The following is a 19426-nucleotide window of genomic DNA, read 5'->3' as shown; positions in this document are numbered from 1 at the left end:
CTTCCCCTTCCCTCTGGCATGGAGGCAAATCCCATCTTCTCCTTGTCTGCCCTCCTTCCTCATCTCATTCTGTCCTTCATCCATCCACGTTCCTTTCCCATCTCCACCGGGGAGGACAAGGCCCGGAGATCCCACACGAGGAGGGGCTGCAAACCCAGCCTGGGGAGCTGAGAGGAGGTAAAAGCCTCCCTGTGCTGGGAAGGGTGTGGGGAATGTGAGAAGAGCTTCAGGCAGAGCTCAGCCTATTCCTGGTGCCTCCAAAACCGGCGGTGCCAGATACAGAGATCCACGGGGCAGCAAAGATCCCCCTGCAGATCCATGGGGATGCAGAGATCCCCCCGCAGCCCCCGGAGCAGCCACGCTGGAGCACGGCGATGCCTGAGAGGAGGCTGTGACCCCGCGGCCAGAGGGCTCCAATGGAGCAGCCTGTCCTGGCAGGACTGACCCCGGGGCACAGTGACCCTCGCTGCAGCACTTGGAGGGGGCTGTGCCCCGTGGGATGGACTCGGCTTGGAGAAGTTCCTGGAGAAGTCTCCGGTGGGAGAGAGCCCAGGGTGCAGCAGGGGAACGACTCGTGTCCCTGAGCAGAAGGAGAAGCCCCGGGGAATGAACTGAGCCCGGCCCCATTCTCTGTCTGCGGCACTGACGGGTTGAACAGGTGCAGCTGGAAGGAGGGAGGCGTGGGCGAAAACCTGGAATTAAGGATCTTCACTTACTTCTCATTATCCTGCTTTGAGTTTTAGGAGTTTTCTGTCAGAAATCTCTCCCATCTCCCACTCATCCACAGGGGTTTGGGGCGGTTTTCTCTTTTTGGGGGAAATCAAAGCGATACAATGATGCTCCTGATTAGGGGCAGGAGAAGTGATGCTCCGGGGCTTCCTGCTGAGCCGGAGCCACCGGAGCCGCAGTGCCGGGAAAGCCGTGGCGGGAGCTGCGGAGAAGTTTGTTTATGTTTTCAGCTCAATCCCCTCGGGCCCGGGCCCGTTCCAGGGCTGTTCCTCAGCTCCGGCTCTGCCCTCACGCAGCCCGGGGGGCCCTGAGAGCGCGGGGCGGGGCTGTGCCGTGTGCAGAGCCCGCCCCTGGCTGCGATTGGGCGATGGTGCCGTCAGTCGTGGTTGTGGCGCGCTGATTGGTGGGAGCGGGGCGGAGCAGGGTCTCGGTGGCGGGCTGAGGGCGGCCGTGGCTGGGCAGCGGCGGCATTGTCGGAGCGTGTGTGCGGTGCCGTGAGCGGCGGCAGCGGCCGGAGCGCGGTGAGGCGGCGGCGGAGCTGGGAGGCGGCCGCAGCCCAGGTGGGAGCCGCGCTGGGTTGTGCGGGGCCTCGGGGCTGGGTGCGGGCCTCGGGGGCGGCAGGGGGCTCGGGCGGGTTCGTTGTGCCGTGTCCGGCGCGTGTTGCCGTTGGCGTGAGGGCGCTGCGGGAGCGGCTGCCCGCGGTCTCCTTGCGGCCGCTGCCTCGGCAGGAGCCGCTGGCGGAGCAGCGCTGGCTCGGCCCGGTTGCTGTGGCTGGGACAGAGGGGGCTGCCCCGTGCCCGGCGCTGTGCGGGGAAATTGCCGTGGCCAGAGGTTTCTGTGCGCAGAGGAGACAGGAGTTCTGTAAAAGTGACTTTATTGCTGGGCAGAGGGAGAGGCCGTGGGGAATTTGCCGTGCGCTCTCTGCCGTTGTTATTGTTCGCAGCCCCTTTTTTATTCTCATTTTGCTGGCCTCATCTCCCTCTGCCTTTACCCACTGGCTGAGGTGCTTGGAAGGTTCAGACCTCCCGATCCGGCAACTGCATGTCCTCGTTAATGTGCACCCCCACTTTTGTATAACAGCCGATATTCACGGCTCTATTAAGTCTTTGTTCTTCTGGAAGCTCAGGAATTTAGCGGGACTTTGTGTGAGCAGCAGTCCTTGTTAATTAGTTACATTTATTGAAGCTGATGGTTTCGCCCATGCCTTCCTTATCTACAAATCCCTGGCCCCTCGCTCAGCTGCTGAATGAGCTGCACTCTCAAGGTGTGGAGCATGGTAAAAAGGTGAGAGTTGGTGTTGCACATCAGAGGAGAAACAGCATTCGTTTAACCCATGGACTGCCAAGGAGCCACAAAACCGTGTCCCATTCCCATCCTTTCCACGTTTGGCCTGGAGCATGAGGTGCTTTCTTACTTCCTTTATCTGTTTCACCAATTTTCCTTTGTCATCTCTTTCCAACAAAAGTTTGAGTAATTTAATTTTCCACAAACTCCCCTTTTTTTCTGCTAAAACGTAATATGATCCCATCCCATGGTTAAGTGTTGTGTTCCTCATTTCAGTGGATTGGTCGGCAGGAAGGTCAGGCGCTGGAGTTGTCTGGTTGGTTATTGCGAGGGCAGCTTGTAATCTAATGATGCCATTGAAATGAGAAATGGGTTCTGTGGCTCCTGATATGAATTGGTTCGGGTTCCCAGGGGCTGGTCCATGGTGTTGTAGGATTTGTTCTGCTGGCCATTCATATTTTTTTCCATTTTTCGCCAGGGCTGCATCAATTGACTGCTTTTCTCTAATTAAATCATAAAATCCTTGGATTCCCAACTGATTTCCCTGAATTTTTGGTAGCAAAAAATCCCCAGTGCTCTAATATACCCTATATAACACAGACAGTGAGAGCACATGTTGTAGTGGGCAGAGGGATGATTCCCCCCATTTGTTTATAGTGAAGTTTTCCCAACATTCTCCATGTGCTGTTTCCCTTTGCAGCTTCACCCGTTTGTGTTGCAGGGTCAGATATCCTCCCCCTGGGTTCTGCCTTGAGCTGTGCAAATTCCATCAGTGCCAGCAGGCAGAGCTTGGGGTGAGGGGCATAGGGAATCAGCCCAATTCCTGGCCCGGGCAAGAGACCCAGGTGCATTGTCCACACTTTGCCCAGCAGTGTTCATTTGCATTTCTAGAGCTCCTCTGGAGGCTGCCTGGAATGGAGCTTCTCTTCCAGGGCAGCCATCTGGTGAGTCACATGTGGCCCCCCCAGAATCTGCTTTTTTTTAAGAAGTATGAACTATTTACGAGTTCAAAATATTACAGTTAAAGCTCTTCAATTTTACAAAAGCTACATAAAGGAGAACATGGAAAAACCCTGACCAAAAATTGATTCTCACACTTCTGTCCCAAACCTACCTGACAACATTAAGTGGGAATATAATGAAAAAATTTTCTCATGTTGTAATTTTGTCACTGAAACTGCAAGGAAAACAAAATCTCTCCAAGAATCTCTTTATTGTTAGAGAGCCAAGGTATCATTGGTTCTGGCCAGGATGTGCAACAGAAATAATTTCTTTCGCAAATAGCCCAGCTGAGCAGAAAAAATCATTCCATGCCATGTGAGTTTTACTAGATTTTCCTAAACTTTATGTAGAACCAATCTAAATCCACTGCTTTAATGTTCCTTGCTTCCAACTTGTGTAAGTTGTTAGCATTTGGTTTCCTGTTGGACCCGGATTTCTTCCCCTCTGAAGTGTGAATTCGGTGTCCACACTCCTGGATTTCATTCTCAGCCTTTTCCAGCCCAGGTGTCTCCAGCTCTGCCGGGGGCAGTGTCTGGGGTAGCTGTTGACTGCTGTTTGCTGCTGGGCAATGTTGATGTTTTGTTGCTGGTCGTTATCTCTGTGGGTGTCGTTTGGGCTGTTCCCAGTCTGTTGGAATGTTAAACTCATCTCTATTGAGTGGTGTAACATCCCTTAAATAAAACCTTTAAAATTCCTTTCCGAAAGGCAAACCTTTGTGTACAGAAACCTTTCTGAGCAGAGAAATTAAATTTAAAAGAACCAAACTCGGTACACTTTGCAGCAGTGCAGTGGCAGGCAGCCCAGAGTGTGGGTGTCAGTGAGCCCCAGAGTGGAATTGTGCCGTGGTGTTCCCCAGCAGCTGTGGCAGTGCAGGCCCAGGCAGCGCTGAAGCTGCAGCAGTGGCAGCAAGGCTTGGCTCCAGTGGCTGGAGGTGGCAGAGGAGGGTGGCCAGGATTGCAGAGGATTCCAGGCGAGGATCTGTGGGCAGGCGCAGGGGCTTGGCCCGCTGTGGAGCCCTGGCTGCTGCTGCGTTGCCTTCAGGGCAGGCTCAGGGGCGGCCTCCCATCCTCCTGCTGCGGGCAGGAAGTGCAAATCTCTGGGGCTTCAGAGCCCTTGAGGCCAGGCTGAGGGGTCCCCCGGGGTGAGCTGTGCTGGCGGCTGTTTCTGGCCTCAGGGACACTTGGCATGGGCCCCTTGGCCACCAGTGGTGCTGCTTTGCACTCCTTAGGCAGGAGCCGATGTCCTGGCTGGGTGTTGGCAGCAGCAAAGTGCCAGGGCAGGCTCTGTGCCAGCCCAGCTTCCTGTGGGAGAATGTGCCCTGATATCTGCTCCAGTGGTTGCTGAAGCAGTGAGAATTGCTTTTGCCCCCCTGTTAGGTGCCATGGTGTCAGCAGAAGATATTGAAGCCTTCCTGCTCAGGGCATTTCAGTGCCAGGCTCTCACAAGCACCCACAGCTGCACGGGTTGAGCTGAGCATGGGGCGGTGACCTGCGCTGTGTCTGATTCCCCTTCCTTAATAACAGCCTGTCTTGTAGCTCTTTTCCCTTCTGCTGCCCTTGCAGAGCCATCCACAAACACATTTTCTCCTTCAGGCCAGGGAATGTCCCATCAATCTGTTCCAGCCTGGGTCTGGAGCTCTGTCCCTTGAGTGCAGTCCTGGGTTCCTTGCCAGCCCCTCTCCAGGCTGTTCAAACAGGAGGCTGGGTTAAACCCTTGCCCTGTCCTTAGTTCTGAATCCTGTGCCATTGAACAAGTTTCATACTGTAATAACCGAGCCCTGCTCATCCATTTAGAGGCTCTTTTGGTTGTCAAAGCTTTAACTTGATCCCAGACTTGATCTCTAGGAGGTCCTATATAAGGTTAAACATTTTAGCACAAGAATTCCTCTGGAAAGACCCTGTTTAGCATCCACCTGTAACTCAAATTCTTTTTCTCTCTCTGGAAGGCCCAGGGTTGCCGCCTCAGTTAATCTTCATTTTACCACTTGAAAATTCTGTGTTTCCTCCTCCTGTCCATCCATCCAGTTTGTTGACTGGCAGGATAGGAGTGTTGTAGGGAGACATCCTTGGCTTCAAAAGCCCTTCCCTGAACAGGGACTCAATCTCAGGCTGTGACCCCTTCCTTCCCTCTCTTGGAACAGGGTATTGCTTGTCTTGGTTGCTTTAAAGTAATTTGTATAGGCTCCATATCTAACTTTCTCTATTTCCCTGGGCCTGCCCACACTTCTGGGTTCACTTCAGCATAGGCCTTGCGTGACATTTGGCATGGAGTTACAGAACTGGCCTCTGTATCACTTTTTATAATAGTAATTTGCGTTACGAGTTTAGCGATCAAATGCCTTCCCAGTAAATCATGATAAAATTAGGAGCAGATAAAACTTCATGCATTTCAGACCCATCTCGCACTTCTGCTAACAGTGGTGGAATAAAACCACACATCTTTCCCACTTATCCCCTGAATAATCAGAGACATTTTTGGCCTCCTCTCGATGCAGACCCACCCTAAATGTTCTCAAGGGCTCCAGTATGGAGGGTCCCTGGTGTGATGGGAGCTGTGACAGCCCTGCCAATCCATGTCCATCAAGGGGTGGACTTGCTGGTCCTGAGGGTGCTGCTGTCTGTGCTTGCAGTGTCCTTGTGCCCTGCAGCTGGAGCCCTGGTTCCCTTCCAGAGGCTGTTTTGGTGAGCTCTCCCCTGCCGAGGAGGGCAATGCCTCTGCCAGGTGCTTGTGGCCGAGCCGTGCCCTGGGTGCTGGGGCCCCCTTGGGCCCTGGGGTTGATCCCTCAGGGGCTGTAGGAACTGTGCCCTGGCCTTTGCCTTCAGCTTGGCCTTTTGCTGCTCCCTTCTTGCACTCACCTGCTGTGCCTTTGTGCCCAAGTGCTGCAGGGCCTTCTTGTGCCCATCCTGCAGCCCCCCTCAGTGCCCGTAGGTGCTTGTCTTGCTTTACAAGAGAGGTGTCTGCTCGGGAAGGCAGAAAAAGCCTCTCTTGGAATGGAGAATTCACATCCTGTCCTTCTTAATTTTTAGACGAGTGAAATCATGGGGCTCTCAGGCAATGATATGGGAATAGGAATACTAGTTCTTTACTAGTGTGTATAATAAAGCAAACAAACACCAACAGCTGCGGCACTGACAGCAAACAGAGCCCGGACCCAGTCCCGGCCTTTGGGCTGCGGCGCTTTGCCCTTGGGTGCAGTTCCGGGCACGGCCGGCAGGGGCGCTGGTGGCTCCTGCGGGGTGGGGCAGCGCATCCCTCCCATGGGAACCTCTCTGAACGGAAATAGAGCAATCCCTTCATCTAACTCTTTCACTTCTTTACCTTCTATAGCCTTTCTCCCGTGTTTTGGGAAAGAATTTGGAGAGGGCTGCCTTTTCACTGAGCTCCTAGTGTTTCGATTAGGTGCTTCCTGTAGAGAGAGAGAGTTTCGCTGAACAGCCGGAGCCGTGGTTACCGAGAGGACGCAACTCAGAGCAGGACAGGGTCAGGGGAGGATATCCCGCCGAGGCTCGGTGGGAGTGTGGGCAGGGTCTGCCGCCGGAATCACCAGAGGGGGATCTTCCCGTGGAGCCCGAGGCGGAGCGTGGGTAGCCCCCACATGGCTGATGGCGGCTGATCCGGCAGCTGCCGGCAGAGCAAAGGCAGGTGGGAGAGCCCGGCAGCAGCGGCGGTGCCCAGCGCAGGTGGCACGGGCAGGGCAGCCGGGGATGGGATGGCTGGGACCCCCCCTGGGTGCGGTGGGCGCGGTGACCTCGGAGCAGGCGGCAGGACAGAGCAACCCCCATCTTCCCCAGCATGGCCGGCAGAGCGGCCGCGGGCCAGGCAGTGGGAGCAGGGCGCACAAATTGAGCGACAGGACCGGGGCAGGTGGAGCTGCCCTGGGCAGTGAGGCCGCACGTGGGATGGAAACCGGGGCAGGCGGAGCTGAGGCGGGCAGCGAGCCGGGACCCGGGACAGGCGCCTGGGCCGCGAACGGAGGGGGCAAGACCTGCAGAGGATCCCACACTCTTTCTTATCTTTCCTCTTGTTCCCCTCCGTTTCATTTCCCCTTTTTCTTTTCTTGATTTTTCTCGGTGCATTCTGATAGTTCAAATATTTTTATTCTCCTTAAATCTCCTGGCTAACATATGGCATATGCTCTTTCTTCTAGATTAAATGTGTTTTTTTTACAAATAAACCCAGAACCTAACAAATCTAAACTTCTGCTTGGATACATTGAAATGGCCAACAAGCTAAGTCACGACCTCCTAATGTTGTTTTTCTCATCACCTTTTTATTTATCCTTTGGCAAATTTCGGGTAAATCCTAAATCCAAAAATCACAGTGCACCCGTAGTTCCTTAAAAAATGATCACACAAAGCTTGAGTACCCCAATGGGTTTTCTGATGCCTGTCTTCTAATATTTTCCTAGAAGTACATTTTATTGGGTAATTGTCTTCCATCAAAGTTTCCATTTCCCTGATTTATCTTGTACACTTCCTTTGTTGTTTAATTCTATATTCTTAGCTTCCCTAAACTTTGGAATTTCGAGTTTTTCCTCATTTGGAGTTAATATTAACATAACTCTTTCAGCTCCATTTTCTGCTGCATCCTTAGCTTTGTGATCTGCCAAATTATTTTCTCCTCTTTCTGGGGTCTTTCCCTTTTGGAGTTCCCTAATATGTACTATAGCTATCTCTTTTAGGTAATTTTAATGCCTCTAAAAGGTCTAAAATAAGTTCCTTAATGTACTTGTCCTTTTCTTCTTGAATTAAGTAATCTTTTTCTTTTCAAAAATTTTTAAAGGTATGTACTACTCTAAAGGCATACCTTGAATCAGTATATATAGTTCCTTCATTTTGTGTTAAATATTCTAGTGCTGGTTTTAAAGTATATAATTCACAAGGTTGAGCTTACTAGTTTAAGGTTAATTTCCCTTTTTCCATAGTTTGCATGTTGTTCCTATCGACTACTACATACCCTGTATTTTCTCCTTTTGCAAGGAGTTGTATCTCTGTTAGCTAACATAACTCCCAAAGGACTAATTTTTTTTCTTTTTTTTTCCCCTGTATCCAACTTACTGGTTTTCTGTCTCATTTTTCCAGATCTTATCTATTCATCTTCTGTTTCTGTTTTTCACGTTCACTAACAACCTAAATACCACTTTTCTTTCAACTACACACAGAGAAATAAAAAACTTTTTTCTCACACTATTTTCAGTACAATACACCTTCCTCCAAGGAGATATAGTGAAGCTTAAAATACAGAATATACATTACCTATACTTTCATTCATCTACATTCACTCACTTTTATTTCCCATTCTCTTCCACACATTCTTTCCCACCCTCAGGACACAGAGTGGATCCCTGTTGACAGAGAATCGCGGGTCCCTGTGGCCCCCCTCACCTTGGGGTGGCCTCTGGTCTCAGTATCTCCGGGCCTCCTGGGAGGGCCCTGACTCTGCTGCCTCCGGTGCAGTTCACCTGTGAGGCTGATTTGTGTGTCACTCACACTCTTTAGCCAGGGCCCCCTCACACGCCCTGGGGACAATGGCTCGTTTGCAGGTCACCTGTACCTTATGCCACAGCCCCCACACGCCCAGGAGAACAATGGCTCATTTGTGGGTCACACACTCCTCTTTCCACAGCCCCCCTTCCCAGCACCAGGGAAGGGCTGATTTTGTGTGTGACTCACTCTCACACACAACAAGACAACAATAAGGTACCTTTTGTTATGAATGATCAAATCGAGAGCCAAACCTATAAGAAAATTTAGCAAAGATTTAATAATTTGTCTGTGAGACTGAAGTTTGGTCGTCAAAACCACCACAGCCAAGGTGGTCAGCGTCGAGCCCGGGTTCGGTGCTGGGTGAACACGGATCTGAGCTCCGAATGTCAGAGTCTCCCCCTGTTCACAAATGCTGCCTGACGCAGCGAGTTCTTTTACAGTTTATTCTGCTCAAGGCAGAGATGACCGAATGTTCTTTGTGTCTCTTCCCAAGCATAACCGTGTCTTTACCTGTACAGAGGTGGACAAAGACTCAGTCCCGGTGTCTGATGTTGTCAGTAGACTCCAGGGAAGTCAGCATTCACATGCATCAGGGTGGGGCTGTGCATCATTGTGGTAGATGTAATCATGGAGGCAATAGTCACTCTTGGCTAGACCTGGTGACCGGGGGAAGCCAGCGATTATTGCCCTGGAAGCTTCTGTTCTTTCATTAAAAACCCCGATGTTTATCTCAACCAAGTCCAGGAACTAGATGTATATGAATAAGACACTGCTCTTGTGTTGAAAAGACATAATGTGGATTTTACAATATTTTATACATTAATAACATGAATTATCTCTACCATATACTACACTTTAAAATCACCTATTACAAATTTAGGTGTTTCTGGCCAGTCCTGGTGCTCTTGGATATCTCTCAACCCAGCTGTGCTGTCCAACCCCAGATGCTCTTGAGCATATCCTCAATCTGGCAGAATTCTGCCCAACCGTGGATGCTCTTGGAATGTTAATTCCTCAACCCAGCAGGTTTTCATTCTGGATGCTCTTGAGCTCTCTTATACCTCAAACCAACAGAATTTTTAGGGTTCCCTTTTGTCCCATTTCCTAGTGGATTGGGCTCGGAAACTCCTCTGCTCCCTTCCTCCGAGAGGTCCAGCCCCTCTCTGAGACCCAGTCCCAGTTACCCCGGGGGATTCTCTCACTCCTCTTATCACTCGCTGTGTCTCTTTACTGGCTGCTTCCCTCGAGGAAAGTTGGAAAGGCAGCACGGGAGACTCCAGCACTCACTTGGCAGGTCTGGGACAACCAGCCCTCGTCTCATTCACAGCCCAAAGCAGAAAATGAGGGGAGAAGGGAGCCCTAGAGCCCAAAAAGCCCCTGGACCCCAAAATGGGGAGAGCGAAGTGGGGGGAGCTTTTGGCATTGCTGGGACTGCCAGCAGCCTGGGCAGGGCGGGCACCGAGGAGAAGGGGAACCCCCAATCCAAGCATGACCCCAAGCAGCTGGGACAGGAGGGAACCCCTGAACACCAGAGGGGTGGGACCAGGGATGGGGAACTCTTGGGAGGCTTTTTCAGGGCTGAAACTTGGTGTTTGGGAGGTTTTTCTGGAGCCCTGATGGCCAGTGACTTGTAGAGATGGACTCGGGCAGAGGGACCTTCAAACTCGATGTGTTTTAGGGAAGATGAAACAGGAAAGCCTTATAAATACGATTGTCTGGCAAAAGATGTTGTGAACATAAAAAGTGTAAGGAAGATTGAAATGAAAGCAAGTTCTGAGATACTTCAGTTAGTGAACAACTGGAAAACAATGGTGTGGCCAAACTGAAGGTAATTCCCCTTTTGATGAAACAATTCCCTCTGTTTGCAGACAGGTCCAAGGGTCAGTGCATACCCCACTAGCTCAATAGAAAGGGTCCAAAGAGGAGTTTTTAGTGTGTAAAATGTAACAGTTCAGTGATGTAATGATTTTTATAGGCTGTTTGTAAAGGTTATAGGATTTGTATCTTGTACTTGATTGGCTAGTGAGAAATAGAATATTCAACACAGAAGAAGATTTATTGTATTGTAACGGGACCCTTACTCTCATATGCTCTTCTCCTCTTACTCTCTTACCCTCTCATCCTCTCTACCCCTCTCTTCTCTCAGCCCTGCTCCGAGCTGTGGCTGGCAGCTCCAAGCAGGGCCCTGCACCCAGGCCCTTTGCAATAAACTGCAAGTTCCACGCCCTGGCTTCAGAGCTCTCTCGTCTCCGTCTGTCCCAACCGTCCTACCCCCCAATGCTCCTACAAAGGTGCTCATCCCTTGTTTTCCCCAAACCAGGATTTCTCATTGCCAGCCCCAGGGAGGCTGCGAGGAAGAGGAAGATGCCCCAGGACACTGAGGCAGGTGAGGAGGAAGTCAGTGCCCCTTTCCCCTCTGTGCTGCTCCATCTCCCAGCCCAGCATGGACCAGGTGCATCTCAACCCTGGGGGGATCTCCTTGCCCTTGCCTGTGGCACGGAGGCAAATCCCATCCTGTCCTTGTCCTTCCTTCCCCAGAGCAAGAGCTGAGCATGGAGAGCAGGGAGGACAAATGCCCGCGGCAGAACCTGGTGGAAGAGGCCGTTTTGAGCGGCTCCACGGCGCAGGAAGCCAATGGGGAGGAAAAGCCCCGGAGATGCCACATGAGGAGAGGCTGCAAACGCAGCTGGTGGGGATCTGAGGGGGAAAGAGCCAGCCTGGGCCGGGAAGGCGGCCAGAGACGGAGCCAGAGCTCGGAGCTGGTGCTGCATGAGCAGCTCCATGATGGGGAGAAGCCCCACACGTGTGGGGAGTGTGGGAAGAGCTTCAGGTGGAAGTCCAACCTGATTGTGCACCAGAGGATCCACACTGGGGAACGGCCCTATGAGTGTGGGCAGTGTGGGAAGAGCTTCCGGTGGAACTGCAACCTGATCAGCCACCAGAGGATCCACACTGGAGAGAAGTCCTATGAGTGTTCCAAGTGTGGGAAGTGCTTCAGCCAGAGCTCTCACCTGAACCAGCACCAGAGGACCCACACTGGAGAGAAGCCCTATGAATGTGGAGAGTGTGGGAAGAGCTTCAGCGTGAGCTCCAGTCTGATCAGCCACCAGAGGATCCACACTGGGGAGAGACCGTACAAGTGCTCCGAGTGTGGGATGTGCTTCAGAGAGAGCTCCAGCCTGGTCACGCACCAGAGGACCCACACTGGGGAGAGGCCCTACGAGTGTTCCAAGTGTGGGAAGAGGTTTAAGACCAGCTCCATTCTCCTCCAGCACTATCGGATTCACAGAGAGGAGAGGCCCTTCCGCTGCCCTGACTGCGGGAAGGGATTCAAGTGCAACTCCCACCTCATCAGGCACCAGCGCATCCACACTGGGGAGAGGCCCTACGAGTGTCCCCAGTGTGGGAAGAGCTTCTCCAGGAGCTCTCACTTGACCCGACACCAACGGAGGCACCACTAAGGGAAGCCCTGGGAGTGCCCCAGGTGCGGGCAGAGCTTCGTGTGCTGCTCCAGCTCCATCCCCCACTGGAGGAGGCACTTTGGGCACAGCCCTGGTCACTCACATTCCCTGTGATCCATGTTGAGAACACACCTGGCTGCTTCTACTTTTAATTTCACCTTAATTTTTTCTATTCTCCATCTCTTTGCACTGCAAAAGCCAAGAGGAATGGATCTGTCACCTCCAAACCACTCAAATCCCAGTGAAAACAGCTCAATCTTACCCCCAAAAGAGCTCAAACCCACCTCAAAAAACTCAATCCCATGCCAAACTCACTCGATTCCGCAGCCATCAGGCTGACATGAGGTTGGGAAGTGATTTAGAGTTGTCGGATCTCAATTAGAGTGGTGGGATGGAGATAGTGTGGGGCTGGGTGTGTGGGATGTATTTGACAGCAAAAAAACCTCTGAAACATACTGATTTCTCTCCCGTTCATGTTCAGTCTGTTGCAGTTCTGTTTGCAGAGTGCCGCCTTCTCAGCTCCTTGTCTTGGTGTCCCTTTTTCTCTCCTGCCTCTCTTTGCCTGCTCTGTTTCTCTCTCAGTGTCTCCATGGTGGACCCATGGACCACCAGAGACCCTCCCTATATTTTATTGCCCCAGTGACCAGCGAAGACCCTCCCCTGATTAAATTGACCCCTCCCCTGATGTACTTGACCCCTGCCACCAAAGACCCTCCACTGATTTAACTGACCTTTCCCTGATTTATTTGACGCCTCCCCTGATTTAATTTAGCCTTTCCCTGTTTTAATTCCCCTTCTCCTGATTTAATTGACCCCTGCCCTGATTTAGCTGTCCCCACAGATCCTCCCCTGATTATTTATTATTTTATTTCCCAATTACTATTTCAGTTCCCAGTCCCAGGAGCTGAAGTCCTGAAGGCTGGCAGGGAAATGTCTCTGTAGGATTTTGCTCCATTTCCCTTCAAGGGCAGGAACATCTTTTCCTGGCTGGGACCTGGAATTGCAGACTTTTGGAATGTATGCAGGGCAATACGGACTGGGATCAAACATGGACTAGGATCAAATAGGGGTTGGGATCAAATAGGGACTGGGATCAAATATGGACTGGGATAAACTCTGGATTGGAATCCTACAGTGTGAGATAAACTGGACTGAGCTTATATAGACTGAGATCAAACATGGGATGGGATCAAGTATGAATTGGGATAAAAAATGGACTGGGATCAAATATGGACTAAAATCAACTGTGGACTGGGATAAACTGGACTGGGATCAAATCAGGACTGGGATCAACTTTGGACTGGGATCAATTTGGACTGGAATCAAATATGGCCTGGATCAAATATGACAGATTTTATGGACTGGGATCAAATATGGACTAGGATAAACTATGGACAGGGATTAAATATGGACTGGGATCAAATATGGATTGGGATCAAATGGACTGGGTTCCTACAGACTGGGATAAACTGGACTGAGATTTTATAGATGTCGTGGTTTGAGAGGAAGTTAGTTTTCTGGGATATGAAGTGGTCAGGCCAATAGGTGCTCACATTTGAATACTGGCACCTAGTTTGGCCACCGGGGACATTGGATACGCCTCTGAGAACACAGGGGTTAAAAAGCAGAGCACTCCCGGGGGAAGCTCTCTTGGGTTCCAGTGAGGGAAGCAGGTCGGGCCTCCCCTGCCCAGCTCCTGGCTGGTTTGGGGCTGGGTGAGGTTGGCCTGGCCCGAGGATGGAAGGGTGGAAGAGCCCCGAGAGGCATCGGGCAGCCACAACTCCCCCGCAGGAGACAGAAAGAGACAGAGAGAGACAGAGCGCCTGTGTCACCGTGAAATTTGATATCCTGTGCTGGCAGCACAGCCCGGCTGGCAGAGAAGGGTCCGGCCTCTTGTGGGAGCTTTGGGTGGGCAGAGCCCGAGCTTTTAACCCTTTTTCGGACAAGGAAAACTTTGCAGAACATTAACTTTCCTAGAAGAGAGATAAGAGATGAAATGGAGGAAGAAAATGTGCAAGTGTGAAGGTCTGGGCAAGTGAAAGATGTCAGGAGAGTAGAGAAGAATCTTAGGTGGGAAGAGATGATGGAGTGGCCTTAGCTGGACTTTTCTTGTGTAGCCATGGACAGAACCATGTTTCCTGTGACACAGAGACTGCATCCAGGGGGAGGCAATGGCTCAGAGCCAAGAGGGTTCAGTGTTGGTACCCCGGGGCCCCAGGGGGTGAAATTTGGGGGGGATAGGTGTCCCAAAGGTGAGACTGTGCCCTTTTTGGAACGGGACAAAGCATCCTTAAAAGGACAACCCTAGAAGCAGCTCTGGTCCATGTGCAGTGGTGAGAGCACTGGAAATTGAAGGAAGATGTCACGATGGCAGATGTTCTGCAGGCGGTGCCACGAGTGATGTGGAAACACACGAGATTTCAGCGGTGTTTCCTGGGGAAGCCTATGGCACAAGAAGGACTCGTTTCCCCTTGATGAACTGAGAATTGATTACCTAAAGGGTGGTGATGGACCGGGAGTTGGTGATTTGGGGGATAGATGTATTGGAAATTTGTTGTGGGGGGGAGGAAATGTTTTTGGAAAGTTTTCATTTTCCCTGTGTGTTTCTTGTTACTTAGAGCTGTAGTTTAGTTAATAAAGGTTTCTTTTCTTTATTTCTGAGTGGGGGCCTGCTTTTCTTATTCCTGGTCACATCTCACAGCAGACACCAGGGAGAATGTATTTTCATCGGGGCACTGGCATTGTGCCAGCATCAAACCGTGACACCTACGCTGCAAGTTGGCCTTTTTGCACCTCTCCAACCATCCCCACAGAGCATTGGCTACCATCCATGAATCAGTGTAGAGGTAGAGCTTTGGCCATTTCTCTCCCTTAGCATTGTCCAGGGCCAGCTGAACATCTCTGAGTTCTGTAAGTTGACTTGATCCACCTTCTCCTTCAGCAGCCTCAGCCACCTGTCGTGTGGGGCTCCATACGGCTGCTTTCCACTTCTGGTTCATCCCTGCGATGTGACAGGAACCGTCAGTGAAAAGAGCGTAGCGCGTTTCCTCTGGGGGCAGTTGGTTATAGGGAGGAGCCTCTTCAGCCCGTGTCGCTGGTTCTTGTTGCTCTTCATCAGTAGGACCAAAGTTCTCACCTTCTGGCCAGTTTGTAATTATCTCCAAAATCCCAGGGCAATTCAGGTTTCCAGTACGGGCGCACTGTGGGATAAGAGCAGTCCATTTACTTCATGTAGAGTCAGTGGTGTGGTGGGGGGTGGGAACCTTTCCTTTGAACGTCCACCCCAGCACCGGTAGTCGGGGTGCCAGGAGGAGTTGTGCTTCCGTGCCAATCACCTCTGAGGCAGCCTGGACTCCTTCATAGGCAGCCAAGATTTCCTTCTCTGTGGGAGTGTAGTTGGCTTCTCACCCTCTGTAGCTTCGACTCCAAAATCCCAGTGGTCGGCCTCGAGTCTACCCAGGCACCTTCTGCCAAAGGCTCCAGGACAAGCCATGGTTCCTGGCTGCAGAGTAGAGCACGTTCTTCACCTCTGGTCCTGTCCTGACTGGGCCAAGGGCTACTGCATGAACAATCTCCTGCTTGATCTGGGCAAAGGCTTGTTGCTGCTCAGGGCCCCAGTGGAACTCGTTCTTCTTGCAGGTGACCAGGTAAAGAGGGCTCACGATCTGACTGTACTCAGGAATGTACATTTTCCAAAAGCCTGTAGCACCTAGGAAAGCTTGTGTTTCTTTCTTATTGGTGAGTGGAGACTTCGCTGTGATCTTCTTAATGGCATTGGTGGGAATCTGACGCCGTCCGTCTTGCCACTTCACTCCCAGAAACTGGATCTCTTGAGCAGGTCCCTTTACTTTGCTCTTCTTGATGGAGAAGCCGGCTTTCAGGAGAATCTGGGTGATTTTCTCTCCTTTCTCAAACACTTCCATTGCCGTGTTCCCCCACAATGATGTCATCAATATACTGCAGGTGTTCTGGAGCTTCACCCTTTTCCAGTGCAGTCTGGATCAGTCCCTGGTAGATGGTGGGACTGCGCTTCCACCCCTGGGGCAGTCGGTTCCAGGTGTACTGCACTCCCCTCCAGGTGAAGCAAACTGAGGCCTGCCTTCTGCTGCCTGAGGAATGGAGAAAAACGTGTTAGCAATGTCGATAGCAGCAAAGCACTTTGCTGCCTTGGACTTCAGCTCGTACTGGAGTTCCAGCATGTCCAGCACAGCAGAGCTCAGCAGTGGAGTCACTTCATTCAATGCACGATAGTCCACAGTCAATCTCCATTCTCTGTCAGACTTGTGCACAGGCCAGATGGGACTGTTGAAGGGTGAGTGGGTTTTGCTGATTACTACTTCTTGGCTGTCCAGCTTGCAGATCATTTTGTGGATGGGGATCACGGCATCCCAATTTGTCTGATACTTCCAGAGGTGCACTGTCGAGGTGGCAATTGGTATTTGTTGCTGTTCTACCCTCAGGAGTCCTACTGCAGATGGGTTTTCTGATAGTCCAGGCAAAGTGTTCAACTGCTTCATGTTCTCGGTCTCTGCAGCAGCTATTCCAAAAGTCCACCTGAGTTCCTTTGGGTCTTTGTAAAGCTTTTCCAGAGGAAGTCAATGCCCAGAATCCACGGGGCCTCTGGGCCAGTCACAATAGGATGTTTCTGCCACTCTTTCCCAGTCAGGCTCACCTCAGCTTCCAACGGGGTCAATTGCTGGGATCCCCCCTCACCTCGGCAATGGAAACAGGTTCTGCCCCCACATGCCCCAATGGTATCAGGGTACACTGCGCACCAGAATCAACTAAGGCGTCGTATTTTTGTGGCTCTGATGTACCAGGCCATCGGATCGACACCGTCCAAAGATCCGGTTTTCCTGTGTGTGGTGGTTTGACAGGAAATGGGATTTCTGGGATGCTATGGTCAGCCCAATAGGTGTTCAGATTTTAATACTGGCACCTGGTTTGACTGGGATTTGGATCCGCCTCTGAGAACACACAGGGGTTAAAAGCAGAGCTGCTCCCCTGGGAAGCCCTCTTGGGATTTCAGTGACGGAAGCAGGTCAGGCCTCCCCTGCCCAGCTGTCTGCTGCTGGGCAGGGCAGGGGAAGCCACATAGCCATGAGGTGGGCCCAGCCCAAGGGTGGAGGAGAGAGAGAAGCACCGGGAATTTGTATAGCCATGTACCAGGTAAACCCCCTCGGAGAGAGAGAGAGGAGAGAGCCCTGCTGGGGACTGTTATCTTGAAACTTGATATCATGTGCTGCCGGCCTGTGCCTGTGGGGAAGAGGGGGGCGCGGTGCAGTGAGGAGTAGGCTGCTGTCCCAGCTGGCAGTTTGTAGAAGCTTTTAACCCTTTGTGGACAATGCAAACTTTACAGAACATTAACCCTTCTTAAAGGAGAGATAAGAGTAGAGGATGAAGAAGGAAATGGGCGAGTGGTGAAGGTCTGGGCAAGTAAGAGAGATGTTGGAGCAACGGAGAAGGTGGAGTGGCATTTTTGGTGGACTCTTTTTTTGTATAGCTATGGACAAAGCCATGTTTCCTGTGATACAGAGACTGTGTCCAGGGAGGGCAACGCACCAGAACCAGGAGGGTTCAGTGTGGGTACCCCTTGGCCCCAGGGGGTGAAAAAATATGGGGGGAGACAGATGTCCCAAAGTTGAGACTGTGCCTGTTTTGGAGTGGGACGAGGCATCCTTGAAAGAGGATCCTGGAAGCAGCTCTGGTCCATGCACAGTGGTGAGAGCACTGGACATGAAGGAAGAGGTCACCATGGCACAAAGAAGGACTCCTCCTCTTGATGAACTGAGGATTGAGTATTCTAAAGGGTGGTGCCGGACCAAGAGTTGGTGATTTGGGAGATGTATTGTATTGGAAACATGGGGGGGGGAGGAGGAAAATGCTTTTGTAACGTTTTCATTGTCCTTGTGTGGTTTTTTTTTTTTCCTTCACTTGTAGTTATTTTCTTGTAGTTTAGCTAATAAAGTCTTCTTTATTTCTAAGTGGGAGCCTGCTTTGCTTATTCCTGGTCACATCTCACAGCAGACACCAGGGAGAGTGTATTTTCATGGGGGCACTGGCATTGTGCCAGCGTCAAACCATGACACTGTGCCTCTTCCTGGCTACAGGCAGGGCCCCCCTAACTCTGGTTATTATTTCTTTCCTGAGCATAAATGGTACCTTCACTTTAGTGGAACTCCCTTGGTTAGTGTTTCCCTCCTTGAGTTGATGCACCCATGATGCCAGGACAGAAGTGGGTTTCCCATCCCACCTTCCCATGTCTTCCCCATAGTCATGCAGGGAGAACCACAGGTCAGTCTCTGGGGTGCACCCTCTCTGTCTAGCTGGGGGACGTTGAGCTCTGACTCTGGGGCCTGTGACTTGCACTGGTGGGATGTGGGAATTGTTCCTCCTCCCTCACCATCTCCCTTAATCTCCTCTTTGAGTTCCTTGACCACGGAAGAGACATGAGCCAACATTGGGCCACTGATCATACTTTCATAATTCCTAAGCTTCTTGGCCACAGAACCCACTGTCTCTTGGTTGGTATCAGCATTAATCATTGCAATGAAGGTGGTGTATTGGGATGGCCCCAGATTTGCCAGACTCCACAACATTTGCCCTGTGCACCTGACCTTGTTGGGGTCATTTTCATGCTCTCCATCCCTCCCAAAGAGTCCCTCCAATACTGCCACTTCTCTCAGGCGTTGGATCCCTTCCTCAAGAGTTTTTCAGCACATTCTATGGTGCTGGTCCTGCATTCTCTCCCTGTGGACAAACCTTTCTCTGACACTTATTAAAAGCTGCTCCCAGAGGGAGAGGGACCCTGGCTGCCTTACAAAAATCTGATTGATACCTGAGTCCTGGGTCAGGGGTCCCAAATTCCTTGCCTCACCACCATCCAGTTGCACACCTGTACCCATAAGGTCCCAGATGCAAAGTAGCCAGGTTGTATAAGTCTCACATCCCCTTCATACAATGTCTTTGTGCAGATTTCAGAGATTTTGTAGGTCAGGGACTTGGTGATGATTGTAACCTCTGGGTCTCCTGAGGGTTGTGAGGACCCTCCCTTATCTGAGTGCTCTGCTTTCATCTCAGATCTCCTTGTTTCTACAGGGGCAACTGCTGCTGGCTGTGTCTGCCTTTGCAGTTCAGCTGGAACCTGGACAGTTGTAATATCTGTGGGTTCTGCTGCTGAACCATTAGACTCTCCTTCATCAAGGTGGGGGAGGGCTTCTCACCAGCTGGGGAAGTGTATTCCTTCAGCATCTGGCCTATCTCCTTCACCAGACCCTCCAGCAATCTAGGTGGTTCATATCTGAGGTGGGCTGTGGGGCAGGATCAGGCTCTGGGGCAGCAGCATCCCTAGACTCTAGTAGCGTATTGGGTTCTGGAGTAGGTGTCAGGGTGGTTATCCAGGTCAGTCTCCCCTTCTCTCTAAATGCTAAATAGAGCAGGCCTATCAGCAACTTCAGACACTGT

The 19426-nt window shown here is 51.4% G+C and overlaps 1 protein-coding gene and 1 pseudogene across 3 annotated transcripts in view; one reads left to right on the top strand and one right to left on the bottom strand.

Moving 5' to 3' along the window:
* LOC132085617 (zinc finger protein 850-like) overlaps nt 1–19426 on the top strand; it is a 316878-nt pseudogene that overhangs the window by 137197 nt on the left and 160255 nt on the right.
* Nucleotides 1–19426, bottom strand: part of LOC132085611 (class I histocompatibility antigen, F10 alpha chain-like) — a 777359-nt gene that overhangs the window by 751929 nt on the left and 6004 nt on the right. The gene's annotated exons all lie outside the window — the stretch shown is intronic.

This window comes from Ammospiza nelsoni, chromosome 31 (assembly GCF_027579445.1).
Source record: "Ammospiza nelsoni isolate bAmmNel1 chromosome 31, bAmmNel1.pri, whole genome shotgun sequence".
NCBI lineage: Eukaryota > Metazoa > Chordata > Aves > Passeriformes > Passerellidae > Ammospiza > Ammospiza nelsoni.
This window is presented reverse-complemented; position numbering and strand designations above follow the sequence as displayed.